The sequence below is a fragment of the Frieseomelitta varia genome, unplaced genomic scaffold (genome assembly GCF_011392965.1).
Source record: "Frieseomelitta varia isolate USP_RPSP 00005682 unplaced genomic scaffold, Fvar_1.2 scaffold_808, whole genome shotgun sequence".
Taxonomy (NCBI): Eukaryota; Metazoa; Arthropoda; class Insecta; order Hymenoptera; family Apidae; genus Frieseomelitta; species Frieseomelitta varia.
Genome location: NW_025110599.1, coordinates 135760 through 149972, shown reverse-complemented (window position 1 = coordinate 149972; position 14213 = coordinate 135760). Strand labels below are relative to the sequence as shown.

Sequence of the window (14213 nt, the reverse complement as noted above, 5' to 3'; positions counted from 1 at the left end):
TTTTTTTTTTTTTTTTTGCACTCGCGAAAGTTCTCGCGCGCACGCCACCGACGATCGTAAATATCGTTTATTAAACGACGGCGGCGCGTTAAAATTTCAGCGTCCTTTACAACGCCCGTGTAACGCGTGGAAATTATGTAACGAGGGATCAATTTTCTGGCTTTTACACGTCACGTATATTTTTCCCGCCCTCCCGTGGCGTCAAAACCTCACGCCACGCGACCGATTTCGAAACAAAAAACGAAGCTTTCCAGAGATTAATTAATCATCTACAGAGTGGTCGATTTGAAAGTTCGTTCGATTAAAAAGAGAAAAGGTAAAAAAAATAGTAAAAATTAATCTCCAACACTTGATTTATCGATAAATTTTAGTATTCTTCCGGATACTACTGATGAAATTGGTTTTTTTTCTAATAGATAGACGTATATGTATATATTTTAAAATGCAGCTAATTTCATTTTAAAATTTCATTTTAAACCGCCGATTTATCGTGCAATCCGATATCTGGGTGTTCAAACTTGCTTTCGAGAAAAAAATGATGCACGATCTCGTTGTTCGACGTCCATTTCAAAATGGAAGGAACAGTTTACTTTCGAAAATGAAAAAAACGCTGTGCAAGTTCATAGAGAGAAATTATCATCTGACGTGGAGAAGACACTGAAGAAGCCTTCGAAACCACGACAGCGCCGGAATTGATTTGCTAAATTTCACTACTGGTGAGAACTCGTCGAAAAGAAAATTATAAAGTTTGTTGCTTCTCGCGAAAAATTCGTCGTTCACTTGCACACAAATGGGAGAAACGCAGTTGCTTTTCGGCCAACCTGACATAACGAAAATAAATCAAATGTTAGCGATTGGCTTTCAATGTAAATTCGATAAAAAAATTTTACTTCAAACACACCACTAAACGCAGTCCACTCCACGGTTCCGAAACTGACGAAGCAAATTAATAAGAATCTCAAGACGATCGTCGTCGGGTGAATCATCGTCAATCAGAGGATCAGAGCGTCGATGGTAACCCACGCGCGAACTGGGCCTTAAATAACGCAACAGTCAGGCTCGGTGTGCGCGTGTTCACGAGTTCACTCTGCCGCGGGGAAAAAGGTGTTAAAACGTCGCGAGGAGGAATGAGGGTCGGTGAATCGTTAACAGTTCGACGCGCCCACCGCGCGCGTTACGTCACTTCCTCCGGCTGGCAGCTTTAAAGCAGACAGAAGACCGTCTCAGACAGGGATTAGGCGTTCGCAGGGTTTCTATAAATAATGCAACGTTTAACCTCGCTTCGGGGATCGGTTTTGTACCCCGCCTACCCCGTCCCGTTGTACCCAGGCAACGGCGTTTTAAAGTCGCCATGCAAATGATCGAACAAGGGGCTCGCGGCTCGCGGATTACCCAACGTCAAGTCAGCCTTTTTCGCGTGAATTTAGATGCACTTGTGTACGGCATTTACGCTCGGTTTCTGCTCGAGATTAGTCAAGTCTTTCGTTTGGATCAAGCGTGTATACGAATGACGGACGAAAGATTGTCTGTATTTTAAACTGTCACAACTTTGTTTAGCTGTTTGACTTTGCTTGCTTGATTATAATTATAATTTTATATTTAAGTTTATATTATAATATTTTATAATTATTATAATTATATATATATTATAATATTTTATAATTATTATAATTATATATATTATAATATTTTATTATTATATTATTTATATATTTATTATTATATAATTTATATATTTATATATTTACTATTATATAATTTATATATTTATATATTTACTAATATTTCGTAATTATATAATATTTTATCATAGCACTTTATAATTATTATAATTATGTGTATAAATATAATAATTATTATATTTTATATTTTTTATTATATTTTATTATTATATAATTTATTATACATTTACTATTATATAATAATGTATATAAATGTATATAATATATATATGTAAATGCATAATATTTCATCACTTAATTATATAATATTTTGTCATAGTATTTCATAATTATTATAATTATAAAATATTATAATATAAAATTGTAATAAAGTTAGATTTTATAGTGCCTCTGATTTGACAATCTTACGTTGGCCATTTTTCAAAGATGTTTGTAGCAAGTTTATAAACAAGGACACACTTTTTTCCAAATCACTGAAAAAAATTTTAAATCTCCCGTTCACAACGATTTCTTTTCGTCATTTTATCGAACAATAGGGTGGAGTGACGAAATGTTGGGATTTCTTGAATTTTTCTGGACATAACTCAAGATACAAAGACTTGTTTATCGAATATTATAGCTTTCGATACTTTCAGTCAAATGTAATTTATTTAATAAATTACAATAAAAAGACTGTGGATAGACTTTATTTTTCAAACGAAATATTCGTGTGAACTGCCTAACCTAACCTAACCTAACCTACATGCTGTTTATGAATTTAATGTCCTGCGTCTTTTCTCGCAAACGATAGATGCTACAGAAAAATGAAAAAGAACAAAATTATACTGCATTTTGCACATAATGTAATGATATATAAAAACTTTTACTATTCATATTATTATTAATCTAACTTCTATGTATACAAGGTGTTCACGAATTTAGTGTCCAGCGTTTTCTCTCGCAAACGACAGATGCTACAAGAAAAATGAAACAGGACAAAATCGTACTGCTTTTTGTTGCACAATGTAATGAAATTCTTTTTAATCATATTATTGTTAACCTAACCTACGTGTACACGATGTTCATGAATTTAGCGTCCAACGTTTTCTCTCGATAAACGATAGATGCTACAGAGAAATGAAATAAGATAACATTTTCTGAAATTTTTTCGTATTATCTTCACAACAATAAATCACTGGCTACGACACAAACATGTCGAGAGCGAATACGTGGCCACGGTAATAAAGATAATCATCTGAACATGCGCCGCGAGTGTATCTATTCGACTATGTTGAACGGAGAAGGAGGAAGTTGATCCAGCAGGATCTTCGACGAGGCAAATGCCCATGTCGCAACAACGTCTGCCAGCATCTCTGTCAGCTCTTCCCCCTCGACGAACCCCTTGTAGAAAGGGGTTGCAAGGGAATCGGGCGTGCATCAATATTAATGGAGGCACGCGGCGTTCGGGAGTAATGTAGCTAGCTGAAAGTCGGCGACCCGTGGCACGCGCGATATCGTAACCATAATGCTCCCGCTTAGATCGGTTACGACACGTAATTTCAATCACGATCGTCGCGTTACCGCCGCCGTTACACGGCCGTGCAAGCCGCGTGAAGCGTCTCATCGAGAAAACGATTCCGCCGAGCGGAATCACCTCGATCCCACTTGCCAGACTTGTGTCGAGTTTTTACGCGAACGCAGGCAGACACATTTGTGCATTCACTGAGATTCTTTGCACTCCTGATTACGTTAGAATACGTACCTGCCCTTGAGAATATTGAATTTTATGAAAATAGAAGCGTAGTTTTTATGTGCCTATTTTAGGCATCGATGGCCGGTGTTAATTATGCGAAGCGTGTAGAAAACAGTCGCGTGGAATAACTCGATCGTTGGTTAAAATAAAAGCAAGAAGTGAAGGACAGGTCTTACTTTTATCATATCGGCAATTCGATTTTATTTCAACAGAATGATAAGTTTACAAGTTACAAGCGACGTGTACGCGAGTGCTTTTGATCAAATTAATATCGATGTTTACTGAAATAGAAACGTAATTATACGCAGCAATAATTTAGTTTTGCTGCGTTATAACTGTCATTATATGATCGCATAAATTGCACGTGTATGTATGGAAAATGATGGATTGGAATAATCGGACTGTTATTTAAAGCAGAAACGAACGCGAGAAGGAAATGTTATTATCGAAATCGCATATTTGGGATTACCATAATTATTAAACCTGTACAAAGTTTTATTAATTCCAATTGAATTAATTTCAATTAAATACAAAAAGAAAAAAAAACGTTCGGAAATCTTCTTAATCGCGCGACATGTTTCTCAAATGTCTGAGAATTCGCCAAACGAAAATGTCTCGGCGAAAAAGACTATATATACAAGACAAGAAGCAGGTGGAAGACGGGCTTGAATGTTTAGAATTTCGATTGGCCCTATCGAACGGGGGGGTTGGCCCCGAATCGGATTAGCTTGTCAGAAACGAGAGGAGAGAATTCAAATTTAATCACGGCCACGACGTTCGATGTTCTGCGACGCACGGGAAGTGGCATTATTAGCTTTCGAATCGAACCAATCGAGCCGCTTCCTTATTAAGCCCTGCGGCATCCCCTCGCTTTTCCATCATACGAACCCATGAAATCTCCCCCCCCCCCCTCCGATCTTCGTCTCCCTCCTTTTTTTCCTTTTCCTTTCTTTTCCCTTTAATTCCACATCTACATTTCCGACGGAAAATCATCCCTCTCCTCTCTGCGCGTGATTCTATTCTCAAACGAGGAGCGATTCTCGATCGGGGTGAGAGTATCGATGATATTTCACGAGCCGATCTTACACGCGGGGTAACTAACTCGAGGCAAGTGGCCCAATATTTAAGCGAGGGTTGTTTCATGACGAGTTTCATGAAGTTGGCACGTCCTTTTGATTGTTGAATCATTCTCTGACACGAGTAATTTAATATCTTTTCATACAAGAAATGATAAGATCCATCGATAATTTTTGAAAAAAGTGGGTATGATCTTGTACAGTGTTGGTCGTTAATATTATATTTTACGACTGTTGGACGAAACGAGTAAAAAGTTCAATTTGTAATAATGGAAATTCTTTATATTTTAAAATATATATCATATAAATATTTATATTTGAAATATATTTTTTATATTCATATACAAATTAATGTAATGTTAAATTATATATAATTTATATAATATTAAATCATATTATATATAAATATTAATATTTAAAATATATTTCTTATATTCATATACAAATTAATGTAATATTAAATTATATATAATTTATATAATATTAAATCATATTATGTAAATATTAATATTTAAAATATATATTTTATATTTATATATAAATTAATATAATACTAAATTATATATATATATATATTATATAAAATCATATTATATAAATATTATATAAATTAATATAATACTAAATTATATATAATTTATATTAAATCGTATTATATAAATATTTATATTTAAAATATATATTATATACTTTATATTTATATAATATATATAATATATATAATATTATATATATTTTATGTAAATATAAAGTATATAATATATATTTTAAATATAAATATTTATATAATATGATTTAATACAAATTATATATAATTTAATATTACATTAATTTGTATATGAATATAAAAAATATATTTGTATGCATTATATTTAAAATATATATTATTATAATAGTAAATATATAATATAAATTCTTAAATTAGCCGAATTCTTGGAAAAATCCCAAGTTTGTTAATTAATGATTTACAATCGTAAACACTCTCAACTAAACGTGTCAATTGAAAACAATGATCTTAGCTTAATTCCCTGTTCTTCTCCTTCGAGTCAGAAATCATTTCTCGTCTCGGGGAGGGGGGAACAACGCGTCGTTCGAAATTCCCAAACACTGAACACAAAGCAGTAACTCGCTCGTTCCACCCTTTCCCCGCGAATTTTCGCGCGATTTATCGAGATTTCGACGGACGAACGAACGAACGAACGAACGAACGAACACCGCCTCCTCAAAATGCATAGAATTACTTTGCATGGTAAACACGCGTAGGAACTAATCAGGGTCTTTTTCCAGAGCGGCGCCGACGGCAGGTTGCGACCGTTGCGGCGAGTCTCGCGACTCCGCGCGTTGTTAATTTTCGTCGCCGTGTCGTTTGACGTCGGAGAGAACCGGAGAGCGACGCATCGTAAACCCACGCATCGGTGATTTCAATTTTACGAAACTTCCGCGGGCGTAACTTTTTGTCCTCGCGTTCTCCCCCTCTCTCCCTCCCTCCGCGTCACTGTAATTTGATAATCCCTTAATGGCAGCGCGTAAAATCGACCGAGACGCGGGAAAAAAATAGGGGACGGTTAGCCGGGAGAGGAAAAATGGGAAAAGAGAAAGAAAGGAAAAGGGAAAGCGCGGCGAGTTACCGACGAACGTTGACGAGGTACACGATTAAACGCGATTATTCGACGAAATTGCGACAATTTTTTGCTAATCTTCGCGTCTCGGGAATGGATTGCCGGCTCGCCGAGGCAGAGATGCCGCACGAACCGGGAAATTTTCAGTTATTCCACGGTCGCGTCGAATTAATTGGAAATTTTCGTGTGACAATGAAAACGTGATCGTGAAATGAAATTGGAGGAACACGCGTGTTTTTTCTTTTTTTTTTTAAGTGAATTATTAAGAGATACATTCAGTAGAAATTTGATGTAGTTGAACTTAATTAGTGTGTAACAGGCACAATAATATATTAATAACTTTCCCGACTTTTCCGGGATATTTGAAATGAGAATTACGTGTGAGAAATATTATTTATGTAAGAACCATCGGGATTAGATCAGTAATGTGGAAGTTTCCATGATGAACAACTGTGAAATTTTATTATTTTTATTCTATAACAATCGAATTCGTCAATATGACGGATTTCAGATTTTTCAGAGTTTGAAAGATACGAGTATTCTGGTCAAAATTGATATTAATTTCTCACAATTGTATAAATCCATTTGTTTCAACTACCATTTAAATTACAACGATTTGTATGCAGAATATTCTGATATGATTGTTCTAGTGTTGAACATTCTCATTTATTTATTGATATTAATATCTTTGAACAACTAAAGTCAAATATATACAGGATGCGTGAAAAATCACTTGCTATTAAAATAAATCCATAACATTTTTATTATATATTTCTTTCTAGTTCCTTTTTCACAGATGTTTTACAGATAACGAAAAAACCATGTTCAAATTTAATTTAAAATTAAAATGAAATAAAACTTTTAATCAAAATGAGTTAAGATTTAACTAAAATTAGTTCCATTAAATTTGACGTTTTATTCAAAAAAGAAAAGAAAAAAGAAAAATATGTAAAAAGAAACTTTTGAAACCATTCTATATATTCACAAACATCCGCCGTGAAAGCATTGTACAGAGTTATGTTCTTTATGAAAGTAATGACAGTTACGGTATCTTCGATACGCGATCATCGTTTATTTATTTAAAAAAAAAGAAAATCATCTGCTCGGTAACCGAACTCGAGTTTAACGAGCGTCTTGCCATTTTCTGCGTGCGGAACGCCACCGACGATTTTAAGCGTGCGTCAAGAACGGTTAACCCGTGAAGGCCACAGGTGCACCGGAACTTAACGATGACTTACTGATCATAGCTTGATTTATATTCAATAACCAACGGTGCGGGTTAGTTACTCGGTACGGGTCGTACGCAATCACGTTCCAGCGTGTAAACACACGCGTACACAAGTGAACGCGCGTGTCGGTGCATCGAACCGGGGGGTTGGAGATGGCCCACGCACACGCGTACTCTTGGCAAACGCGGTGATTGCCTTGGCGCGCCAAGGGGTAGCTTCCGGTTTGCGTAGCCACCGTGCGCTCCACTTGCTCGATATCTAAGAACGGTAAGCTATGGTCTACCGTGACAGTTCCGTGATGCTTGATGGACGATATTGCCGGCCCTTAACGGCGGGCTTAGCAGCTCGAATACACGGCTATCCTTTCTGATTATGCGAATCATCGTTGGTAACGTATGTAGCGACTCGGTTGGAATTTAACCTCTTGACACATTCGCGACCGCTGGCGTGAATTCTATTTTCGAATTCTACTCCTTCCACGGAAAGTTCTTCGTCTCAGACAATAGATCGTTACGTGACTAATGTTTAATGAAATAATGAATTTTCTAATGTATAGGGTGGCCACTGAAAAACTGAAGGGTTCGAACGAGTTCATGACTCGTTCATTTTCAATCTTTGTTATTCTCTTTTCTCTCGTAGGTTATAGAAAAAAATACTGAAAAAAAGTCCATTAATTATATTTCCAAATAATAAATAAATTTTCTAATATAAAGTGACCGCTGAGAAACTGAAGGGTTTGAAAAAGTCATAACTCGTTCATTTTCAATCTTTTTTTGTTCTCTTTTCTCGTATGAGTTATAGAAAAAAATCCATTAATTGTATTTCCAAATAAAATAATAAAAAATTTAAAAAAAACATGTGTTTGTAAAAGTGACCACCCTATATTTGTCCCTGTTTTAACGTGAGACATTGGCTTTGGAGATTTTCTTCATTTTCATCGACAATGAGTAAGCGAAAAATTTGCCGAAAGCGGAAACGTGTTAAGAGTTGGAATGACGCACGATCGAGAGCCTTTTTTTTTTGTTCCAAAGGTTGTAAAGAAAACTTATTTGTAAGAACAATTATTGCATATCTAAAATATGCGTAAAAAAAATTCTTAGCGCTGAACCAGTTGCCAAGAAGTCAAAAAAAAAAGAAAAGAATTATTTCAGAGTTGTGCTACTGCACAGTTTGCTATCACCAATTTTGGAATATTTTTCTACCGGAGAGTGTTATTTTCGTATGATTCCCGGCGTTGATAATTTTATTCGAGCAACTGCGAGATTTTAGACTCGGAATATGTATATTTTAGGAATTTTAATGGACCGTATGAATATTTCGGATGCTCCATTCTGTCCGGCGGATCGAATTTTACCGATTCTGAATATTTCACAAGGCGGATTAATTCATTTCACTTCGCCAGCCAGTGATCGTCGTTTTTACGGAATGTCTGCTTCTTGAAATATATATATACATACATCGTTATTTCAATACGTGAAAAATAAAACAAATGGCCGATAAAGGCATTGAGATTTTTTTGTACTCCGGCGGTGTAATTCCATTTGAAACTTGAAACCAATGAACCTCAAAGCTACCAAAGCTTTCGGCTCAACGTGGAAATAAAAAAAAAAAAAAGATCGAAAAACTGAAAGTCAAAAGGCACGGTCGCGCGAGAAATCCTCGCGAGTGAGAGAGCTAAAAAAGAAAAAAATCCGTTGATCGACGGAGGGAGAAACATGGTGACGAATTAAAGAATTGATTAGCCGGATCGCGCGCGCGATTTGATTGAATTGTCGAGTTTCGATCGGGCCGGCCAGAAAGGCAAAACGGAACTTGGAAATCGATAGATTCGATTAGCCGTTTCTGCCCGCGCTCGAAAATTGCAAACGGTTTTTTGATCTTTTCTCTCCCTTGCCTTTTTTTTTTTTTTTTCGTCGAGTTTCGCGCGATAACCTTCGAAACAACGGCGAGGGGAAAAAATCACAACTCGCGGCGATTGGTCGAGAGAATTGACCGGATCCCTCTCCGGGGAGCAACAACGTTGTTCGAGAGGGAACAAAGGAACGAACGATGGAATTTGCAAGCAGGCCGCAGTTTAATTAATCGGCTGGCAAACAACGATCGACTGTTGCGTCGAGCTGGGCTCGGCAACGCGTTTCCAAGACAGACTCTGTGCGTCTGACGTGCATGCGAATTGAAAAGCCCTTTACGTGATCGTGCTTCGTCGCTCTATCAGCCAAGAAGCTCATCCTCAGGCTTTCCTCGCTTTCGCTCGAAGGGACGAAACTTGAGGATAAATTTTAACAGCGACCCGCACAAAGGAAATGGAGTGTCGTGCGTTGAATATATCGTTCGCCGGAAGCGACATTCGCCCCTCTCGCCCCAATATTTCGCGACGTTGTAACTCTTAGCGGATTACGGATGTTAATTGTTCTTAATTCTCATCGTCGGGCGGCGGATGTTTAAAAACAATGATAATAATAATAATTGTAAAATATATAACAGAGAGGTTGTACAAAAGTCAAAGAGACAGCGTTATGGTGTAGATACACAGAGAAAGGGACTAATTAATTAGATTTATAGATTTATAGAGAAATAGTATAACGTGGTTTAAGTCAATGCAATTTAGTAAGTAGTACAACTTAATGTGATGTATATATAACAGAGAGGTTGTACAAAAGCCAAAGAGACAGCGTTATGGTGTAGATACACAGAGAAAGGGACTAATTAATTAGATTTATAGATTTATAGAAAAATAGTATAATGTAGTTTAAGTCAATGCAATTTAGTAAGTAGTACAACTTAATGTGATGTATATATAACAGAGAGGTTGTACAAAAGCCAAAGAGACAGCGTTATGGTGTAGATACACGGAGAAAGGGAATAATTAATTATAGATTTATAGATTTATAGAAAAATAGTATAACGTAGTTTAAGTCAATGCAATTTAATAAGTAGTACAACTTAATGTGACGCATGTATATAATAAAAAGAAAGATGCAAACCATATCTAATAAATAAATAAATAAAATAATAAAGAAACTGTAGTAATACTGATACTTTTTTATGCATTACTACAGTTTGTGTTGCATTCTACTAATCTCGCGAAAAACTGTGTTTAATATTACATAGAAATTTTTCCAATTACATATTATATAAAAATCCACATAAATTATAGGGTAATCACAAGGGTAATCACAGTTTGCAACCTAATCAAATTTCTAATGTAAATCGAACATGTCAACAAAGATAGTGTTTTCGTGTGTGCAGTGAAAATAAGTAATGTATTAAAAAAATTTGTTTCCATAAATGGTTTACTACATACTAGACTATACCACATTGCTACAAAAGTAAAATGTTCATGGTAACAATTTCCAATGATAAAGTTATATAATGAAGTTACACAATAATAATACAACATAATTAACATAAATTAATACAATATAATTAAATATAATACAATATAATATAAAATACAATAAAAATACAATATAATCGTATAACAAAATATAAAAATTCATTTAATGTTATTAAAAGAATTACAAAATATCCCTCTTCGAAAATACTGAGAAACATTATTAATGACATCGCGGTAAAAGACGCTTGTCTTTGAACCATTAAAAATATTTTACAATCTGTATTCTCGAATGCACAGTAGAACTACAGAAAAAAATCCCTTTTTGATTTTCCAATCTTTATACCATTTATATTATACAACTCATATATTGGATGTTACTTCTCTACACCAACGCGTGAAAACAGACTTTTGTTAACGTGTCATTCGTTTTCACAAAAATGTACTTTACACACAAAAATCTCAGCAAATTTTAAATTATTCAACAGTGAATAATTAATTTAGTTAATTGCAAGTAACTGTGAGCAACTCCCGAGCAATCGTTCTCACGAGCAAGCTTCTCTACCTCGAGGATACGTATCGACGAACGAAGGAGGATGCACGGAGACTCTCGGTGGACGTTGCCATCAATCGTGACTTCCGGCCGATCTTGAATCACGGCGGGCAGAAGGGAGAAAGTAATCGCGTATATTAGGGCAATATAAATCCGACACGACGGACGTTGTGTCGCGCGACGTACCGACTGGAATATTAAGTATGAATATGTTAATGGACCGGCACCCTATTCTTCTCGCCCTCTCGCGTCGTGGCGCGCCGCGGAGTAATGCATGGCCAGGCCTCAACTTCCCCTTGCCGCGTTCGTGATGTACGATCGCCCAAGGGTCGCGCTATTTACCCGAGTGTTTCTCGAAACACCGACTGGCCCACCATTTCACCGTCTTTTCTTACTTCGCCCGCGTACAGATTTCTTTCCTTCCGTTAAAACGTCTTTGAACTTTGCTAAACTTCTCGCGACTTCTCTGTCTCTTTTTTCTGTTTTTTTTTTTTTTTTATTAAATTTCCGAGATCTGTAGATTATTAAGTATTCATCATTTATTCGAGATATCATTTGTCAAAGTTTCTTTTGAGTTCTCCCTCTTTTTCTTTTTCTTTTTATTAAACTTTCGAAATTTGTAGATCATTCAGCATCATTCGTCATTTATTCGAGACACGTAGAGAAAGTATCTTTTGTCAATCGTGTTTTAAGCAGAGATTTAGAACATTTTCGAAAAATGCATTTACGAGCGTCCAATTAAGAGAACAAATAAACGAACGTTCTTAAAGACCAAAGTCTCACCAATCAGACAGAATGGAACTGAAGTAAAAACTTTTTCCCGTCAGAGGAAATAGGATAATTTGTTCATCAAAATTAAATTTGCGGAAAATACTGAAGCAAACTGTTCCCAATGAACAGTGCTCGAATATTAAAAATGGATTTCTTAATTAAATATTCTAAAATAACTTGAGCTTACACAGATTCTAAAATATCTGTAACGAGGATACAATTCAAAAGTGTTTTTTAAGTATAACACTTTCAACAAAAAATCCCACAAAAGCAAGTACTTTTTCTACGCAAGTTCGAACGGAATTTTCTTTCTTAAAAACAGAATCCCCTCGGTCTTGCGTCTTAAAGAAAAGTTTCGCAATTAAGAAATATCTCTCCAGAGAGAGAGATAGGAGAGAAAGAGAGAAAGAGATGTAAGAAAACATTTTCAAAAGAAACACAAGGGCAATTATTTATTTACCAACGTGTTTTAAGTTGTATATCAGAGAGAGTTTCTTTCTCGCTGGCTGAAAACTCGGCTGAAACTGCTTTTAATGATCCCCTTCGTTTCGAAGTTACATTGTTAGCGGCGAGGCTGCACGAAGTGGCTCGAGAGATCGATCTGCATGTGGGTGGAAACACTTGGCCGTCCTCAGGGCATCTGACGTGGGATCGTCGTTGCATAAAAATCCGTCAGGGACACTGGCTGCTTCTCTCTCTTTCTCTCTCTCTCTCTCTCTCCCTCTCTTTCGCCGTGTCTATTACTCGAGAGCACGTTCCCTTTCCTTCCATTCTTTTTCTTCTTTTTCTGTTTTCTTCTGTTCTGTTCGTCCTTTTGTTCCGCAGCATCGAACAATGAATCAATTGAGTTTCATTGGTACGGTTAGCCAACTATGATTTAAGCGTGGCAACGCGCGGAGTACGAGAGGAGCACAGGGTGGTTGGAGTGTGTTCTGCGTTTCGGTTATCGGAGACGGATTAAATTTCACCTTGCCGCGCGCCGAGAAATTTCCCCCGGTTTCACGTTGTGTATACCAATGGGCCGCGAATTGAATTTCCACGCGCGCGAAGTATAACGGAGACAGAGAGAGAGACAATGGGAGAGAAAAATTGAAAAATCCCGTTTCGCCGCTACTTCGCGTAAAGAGGCTTAACGAGGCGTTTAGTTTTCGCGGAGTAATATCGTCGCTTCGTTTCTCAAACGAAGCAAAAATAGAAAATATACTTTAACGACTAGTTTTTCACGTAAAATAGACGAACAGGCACTTACCTCTTCGACTCCGTCCGCTTTAATAAAGATCGAGTTCTTCCTTTCACGGGAATAGTTGAAGTGTTTCAAATTCGTCTGAAAAGAAAAAAAAAAAAGAAAATTCCAGCGTGACTGGTATTTCATTTTACATTTTACATTTTACTTTTTATTTTACCTATTTAACTTACTCGTTTCGTTTTTTTCTTTTTTTTTTTTACTCTTTTTTTCCCGCGTAAGCCGCATTACACGAGGCTTTTTAAACGCGAGATATTATTTGAAAGCGGCGCACGATTCACATTGTGCATTTTAATAAGCGCTTTCGAACAACAACGCGCGCGTACATGTATGCAGATGCGAAAGGCACCGCGACAATTATTCAAGCCACGGTCATGAGAACGTTTTGACAACGGTGGGACGGGGGCTTATACACGTTGTAAAAATCCAAATACAAGGCATAATGATCGTTGAATTTTCATATATCTCGCCACTCTACGCCCTGTATAATCACGCTAAACGGAGCGTGTAAATCGGAGGCCGATAAAAACAAGAGAAGAAAAAAAAAAGAGAGATCTCATCCCGCGTGTTCTGAGCGTGTTCCCTGTTTTTTGGTCAACTTCTCGCGACAACATGTTGCTCGTACATTTCAACGAGAATGCTTCAACGGCCGCTCGAAAAACGTGTATCGTCAGCGTGTACTTGCCACTTTACCTTTCAGAAGGACCTTCAGGACTTTTAATCTCGGAAACGTCGTTCGTTGCCACTTTTATGTACTATTTTCATTTTATGAAACAAATGTGCAGTATTTTGCAACGTTCAAGGATTTCTTAATTCACGTTACTTTCTAATTTTGTATCGGCGAGAGATTGAAAAATTAAACTGATTCGATTCGATCGTTTCAAGTAATCCAACATCAGAATTTAAAAATTGCGAATCTCTGTTTGTTTTACTTTAACTTTCAGAGGGATGTTCAGGACTTTTAATGGACGCCA

General features: G+C 36.4%; 1 protein-coding gene across 1 annotated transcript in view; it reads left to right on the top strand.

Moving 5' to 3' along the window:
• Nucleotides 1-14213, top strand: part of LOC122536189 (tyrosine-protein kinase transmembrane receptor Ror) — a 71347-nt gene that overhangs the window by 681 nt on the left and 56453 nt on the right. The gene's annotated exons all lie outside the window — the stretch shown is intronic.